Raw genomic sequence first — 6754 nt, forward strand, 5'->3', positions numbered from 1 at the left:
TACCCACTTAAGCCCCCATGTTGCATCACCACCTCCTCATATCAGGGAGATCATATGATAGTTGTCTTTCTCCGCTTGACTTATTTCACTAAGCATGATACGCTCTAGTTCCATCCATGTTGTCGCAAATGGCAAGATTTCATTTCTTTTGATGGCTGCATAGTATTCCATTGTGTATCTATACCACATCGTCTTGATCCATTCATCTGTTGATGGACATCTAGGTTCTTTCCATAGTTTGGCTATTGTGGACATTGCTACTATAAACATTCGGGTGCACGTGCCCCTTTGGATCACTACGTTTGTATCTTTAGGGTAAATTCCCAGTAGTGCAATTGCTGGGTCATAGGGCAGTTCTATTTTCAACATTTTGAGGAACCTCCATGCTGTTTTCCAGAGTGGTTGCACCAGCTTGCATTCCCACCAACAGTGTAGGAGGGTTCCCCTTTCTCCGCATCCTCGCCAGCATCTGTCATTTCCTGACTTGTTGATTTTAGCCATTCTGACTGGTGTGAGGTGGTATCTCATTGTAGTTTTGATTTGTATTTCCCTGATGCCGAGTGATATGGAGCACTTTTTCATGTGTCTGTTGGCCATCTGGATGTCTTCTTTGCAGAAACGTCTGTTCATGTCCTCTGCCCATTTCTTGATTGGATTATTTGTTCTTTAGGTGTTGAGTTTGCTAAGTTCTTTATAGATTTTGGACACTAGTCCTTTATCTGATATGTCGTTTGCAAATATCTTCTCCCATTCTGTCAGTTGTCTTTTGGTTTTGTTAACTGTTTCCTTTGCTGTGCAAAAGCTTTTGATCTTGATGAAATCCCAAAAGTTCATTTTTGCCTTTGCTTCCCTTGCCTTTGGCGATGTTCCTAGGAAGATGTTGCTGTGGCTGAGGTCGAAGAGGTTGCTGCCTGTGTTCTCCTCAAGGATTTTGATGGATTCCTTTCTCACATTGAGGTCCTTAATCCATTTTGAATCTATTTTTGTGTGTGGTGTAAGGAAATGGTCCAATTTCATTTTTCTGCACATGGCTGTCCAATTTTCCCAACACCATTTATTGAAGAGGCTGTCTTTTTTCCATTGGACATTCTTTCCTGCTTTGTCGAAGATTAGTTGACCATAGAGTTGAGGGTCTATTTCTGGGCTCTCTATTCTGTTTTTGAATTAAAAATTCAATCAAGAATTTAAAAAAGAATTAAGAAAAAAAAAGATTGAAGAGATTAGGATCTCTTCTGATTTGGGGATAAAAAGAGGTTCAAAAATAAAGAAAGAAAAAAAAAGAATTAAAAAAAAGAAAATGAATAAAGAAAAGTATAAAAAAGAAAAATATATATATATTAGATAATCTAGTTAAAAAACGTTAAAAAAAAGGGTAAAAGTTATAAAAAAATTTTAGCAGAAGAAGAGAAAAAAAAACGAAAAAGAAAAAAATTAAATTAACTGCAAGACTAAAAAATCACAGGCAGAAAGCCATGAGTTCCGTGGTTTGTTTTCTCCTCCTCTGGAATTCTGCTGCTCTCTCCTTGGTATTGAAACTGCACTCCTTGGTAGGTGAACTTGGTCTTGCCTGGATTTCTCGTTGATCTTCTGGGGGAGGGGCCTGTTGTAGTGATTCTCAAGTGTCTTTGCCCCAGGCGGAATTACACCGCCCTTACCAGGGGCCGGGCTGAGTGATCTGCTGGGCTTTGCTTTCAGGAGCTTTTGTTCCCTGAACGCTTTCCGTAGAGTTCCGGAGGACGGGAATACAGATGGCGGCCTCCTGGTCTCCGGCCCGGAGGAGCCGAGAGCCAGTGGCCCCGCTTCCCAGTGCGCCCTCAGCGAACAGCTCCTAGTAACTCGCGTCTGTCTAACCTCCGGCCTCGCTCCGAGCTCACCGAGCTTGCGACCAGTTCAAGGCAACTCCGAGCTGCGAGCTTACTGTCGGCTCTGTCTCTGCAGCCAGCTTTCCTGTTCCAATATCCGCAAGCTCTGCGACACTCAGACACCCCCGATCCTTTTGTGACCCCGCGGGACTTGAGGTCACGCCGACCCCGCGTGGGCTTCGCCCCGGTTTAGCCTCCGGAGCGTTGTCCCTCAGCGGAACAGACTTTTAAAAGTCCTGATTTTGTGCTCCGTTGCTCCGCCGCTTGCCGGGAGCCGGCCCCTCCCCCCGGGGTCTATCTTCCCGTCGCTTTGGATTCACTTCTCTGCCAGTCCTACCTTTCAGAAAAGGTTGTTTTTCTGTTTCTAGAATTGCTGTTCTTCTTCTCTTCGATCTGCCGGTGGATTTGCAGGTGTTTGCAATCTTTAGATAAGCTCTCTAGCTGATCTCCTGCTAGCTGAAGTAGTCTCAGCCTGCTACTTCTCCGCCATTTTCATTGTCATTGATATTGGTCACTGGGGAGTGAATCTCATTTTTTAAATTTTTTTAAAGATTTTTTCAATTTATTTAAGAGAGAGAGAGATAGTGAGAGAGAGCATGAGTGGGGAGGAGGGGGAGAAGACTCCTGCTAAGCAGGGAGCCCAACACTGCACTTAATCCCAGGACCCTGAGGTCATGATCTGAGCCAAAGGCAGATACTTAACCGACTGAACCACCCAGGCGTCCCATGAATCCAATTTATTGACAAAGCAAATAGTCTGTAACATCAAGCAGGTGTGAGGCAGCTGACAATGGCATCTGAGTGGTGCACAAGGGCTCCAGGTAGAGTTGGGATGGACTCAGAAATATTTGAGAATTAAGACAGAAGTTGTCCCAACAAGTCATTACAAGGTGACAAGTAGTTGTCAAACTGATAGCAGTGGATGATGTTACTTAGGTCTGTAAGGTTTGCATCTTTGAGGTGGCTTCATGTCACTGCTGATTTAAGTGGTGGAAGTGCTCAGGGCCACTCATAATTAAACAAGCTAATCCCAAGTAGGGAAATGGGCTCTACAACACACAACCTTTATGAATATAGTTGAAACATCCTAAAGAAAAGTTCAGTAGGGAAGAATCAAAAGGTTTGAAGATCACCTGACTTTTGAGCCACTGATTTTATTCCAGGAATTTATGTTTAGGAAATATTTATGCATGTACACAAAGATTTTGTACATTAGGATACTCACTTCAGCATTGTATCTAATAGAAAAATGTTGATAACTATTAATAGGTAATAATTTCAATAATCGATAAGTGACTATGTATTGGGATTGTACAGCAGCCATTAAAAAGAATTGTTGTAGAAGAATGGTTAGACTTTTTTTTTTAAGATTTTATTTATTTATTTGACAGAGAGAAAGAGAGAGAGAGATCACAAGTAGGCAGAGCAGCAGGTAGGGTGGGGGGAAGCAGGCTCCCTGGTGAGTAGAGAGCCCAATGTGGGGCTTAATTCCAGGACCCTGAGACCATGACCTGAGCTGAAGGCGGAGGCTTAACCCACTGAGCCACCCAGGTGCCCCAAAGAATGGTTAGTCTTATTGGAAAATGTTCAGATTATACTAATAATGCAAGCAGACCCCAAACAATAGAAACAAAAGAAGAGTCTTTTAATAATGTATATATGTATGGATTTATAGAAAAAATACCTTAGCACTAAATACAGTAACATATAACTTGTTATTTCTGGTTGCTTGTATGAGTGTTCCTTCTTTCTCTCTCTCTTTCTCTTTCTCCTTTTTTGAATAGCTCTGTTTTTCTACACTATACATTATATAATGTTATTTTATTGTTTTTAAAGCTTTCTGCCATGATATTAAAAAATATAGAAGTCAGTTAAAATGTTGCTTACTAGAGAAACTGTATGTCCTGCCCATCCCGAACATTCCTGAGGCACTGCAGCCCAAGGGCAGAGGTTTCTTGTTGGAGTAGCCATGGTATCTCTTCTCCCTACCTCAGTTCCCCATCTTCTGGTAGGGAGCCTGGGTACTCCAATGCCCCCCTCACACTCACAGCCCCCGTCAGCCCCAACTGACTTCCACAGCTGATGCCAGTCAAGTGTTAAAGGAGGATTTGTCCCCTTCTTATTGCACATTCTTGTCTTCCTTCAGTTGTTCTTCTCTTGTTCTGGCAAAATTGTTCCCCATTGGACTATTTCAGTGTAAAAAAATTGAGGTCCAAACTATGCATAGTTTGGCAAACTCCAGGCCTACAGCTTGGTTGCTCATGTTGACTGTGCAGATAAAAAAATGCATATTTGATTTCTTTTTGTGGTTCTTCCTTGTTTTTCTCACCTTCACTTCCCTTTGTTCTACTAGAACTATGCTCTCCATAACTTTTTTTTTCATTTATTTATTTTCAGCATAACAGTATCATTATTTTTTTCACCACACCCAGTGCTCCATGTAATCCTTGCCCTCTATAATACCCACCACCTGGTTACCCCGACCTCCCACCCTCCCACCACTTCAAACCCCTCAGATTGTTTTTCAGAGTCCATAGTCTCTTATGATTCACCTCCCCTTCCAATTTACCCCAACACCCTTCTCTCTAACTCCCCATGTCCTCCATGCTTTTTGTTATGCTCCACAAATAAGTGAAACCATATGATAACTGACTCTCTCTGCTTGACTTATTTCACTCAGCATAATCTCTCCCAGTCCCATCCATGTTGCTACAAAAGTTGGGTATTCGTCCTTTCTGATGGAGGCAAAATACTCCATAATGTATATGGACCACATCTTCCTTATCCATTCATCCATTGAAGAGCATCTTGGTTCTTTCCAGACCTGTCCACAGAGACCTGGCAAGCCAGAAAGGGCTGGCAAGATATATTCAGGGCATTGCTCTCCATAACTTTTAAAAATAGATTCTTCCAAAAAAAAAAAAAAATAGATTCTTCCTGGCTCAGATAGAAAGTGGTGATTGAACAAGTTCTCTGTACTTATATATCTCTGATTCAAAAAAGAATCGTTTCTGGGTTTTTAGGTCAACCACTTTTTAATTTATTCTTTACTGAACCCCAGCTTAATTTTCTCAATTTCCCCCTCTTCTGTCTATTCTCTTTTATGTTTTATATTGGGCACCCCTCCCCATCCCTACTACCCCCACTTCCCCCGAACCAAGCAGCCTGTCTAGGCTTTGGGGTTTATTGTGCTCATTTGACCCTTGACATGTTTTCAGGCACAGCTGTCAGGGCCAAACTTCCCTAATTGCCTCCTCTAAGGCTCTTATCACATCCTGAACTCTGGATTACACCTGACCTCTCTCACTGTGAGCATTTTAAGGGCAGGAACACTCTGCCCTGTTTAGGGCTGTCAACTCTGGGCCCAGCCTGCCACCTGCCAAAGAGTGGGATCATATCTAATATCTGGTGAGATGCTGAATGGCTTATATTTTCACCAAATGATGATGTGAATTTGCAGGGAACCTTCTAAACCTCACTTATTGATCCTGGATAACTCCTGTCCTCCGGTAAGGCCTTGAGTCTGAACTATGCCAACCCCATTCTGCTCCTACATCTAAAACAGCAAGACTCAGAACTACAAACCACCCACTCTTTCCCATCTGTACCTACAATACTTTTGGAAAAATGGATTCTGTATCTTCTAGAACACTGGGAGCAACCTGTGGGCAAGCTTGTCTCCCCCAAATCTCCTTAGAGGTCCCCTCTCCATTAGAGTCTGTCCACTTCCCATGTAAATTTCATAAGGACAATAGGGGTTTAAGAATAAAAGACCTGGGGCACCTGGGTGGCTCAGTGGGTTAAGCCTCTGCTTTTGGCTTAGGTCATGATCTCAGCATTCTGGGATCGAGCCCCACATCAGGCTCTCTGCTCAGCAGGAAGACTGCTTCTCCCTCTCTCTTTGCCTACCTCTCTGCCTACTTGTGATCTCTCTCTCTGTGTCAAATGAATAAATAAAATTTAAAAAAAATAGAAGACCCAGAGCACTACCCCCGTGAAAAATTATGAGAAATATGATAGAATTTTCTAAAGCTATGGCACATAAGATATAATGATCTTATATAGTACATTAACCCATTTTTATGAAATGTATGTTGTAGTTTTATTTTTCTATGACTATTTTCAAATATTTATCCATTTTTCATTAAGATTAATAAAGTTTAAAGAGATCTATGAACATTTTGTTATAAATCAGCCAATGATGATACTTTCCTCATGCCCCTTCTACCTGGATCTATTACTTAAAAATGAAAAATCGATTTGAAAATCCTTAAAGCTATAGTCCTTATAATAGTTCTTATTTAGTTAATATCTCTTACTATATCCTAGTAATCCATGTGTCTACCACTGAAACAAAGAAACAAATTATAATTTATTAAAAAGAGCATTTAACAAATAAAATTTATTATCTCCATGTTATTTGTCAAGGTAGGCTTTCCTCTATGACAAAAACCAAACCAAACCAAAACAAAAACACCAAAACGTCCATGACTTCATATAATGGTATTTTGTTTTTCATAAAATAAATGTGGATAGGAAGAATGTCATACTCCTTCCCTTCCATGTCGCAAAACCTCAGGGTCATTTCTTCCAACGTATTCTACAAAGCAAACAGTAAGTGCCATCACCATGCGTCACCACACAACATTATTGCAATGTAATTGACTATACCCCCTATGCTGTACTTTTCATCTCCGTGACATATTTATTCTATAACTGGAAGTTTGTACTTCATAATCCCCTCCATCTATTTCACCCATCCCCCACCTATATAGTTAAGTTTTTAAAAAATCAAAGTTCTATACTGTAATGATTCTTTTATTTCTACTTTTGCAAGTTGGCCACTTCCTTCATTAACTCATTAATATTTTGCCAAATGAAGTCAGTAATAA

The sequence above is a fragment of the Neovison vison genome, chromosome 2, assembly GCF_020171115.1.
Source record: "Neovison vison isolate M4711 chromosome 2, ASM_NN_V1, whole genome shotgun sequence".
NCBI lineage: Eukaryota > Metazoa > Chordata > Mammalia > Carnivora > Mustelidae > Neogale > Neogale vison.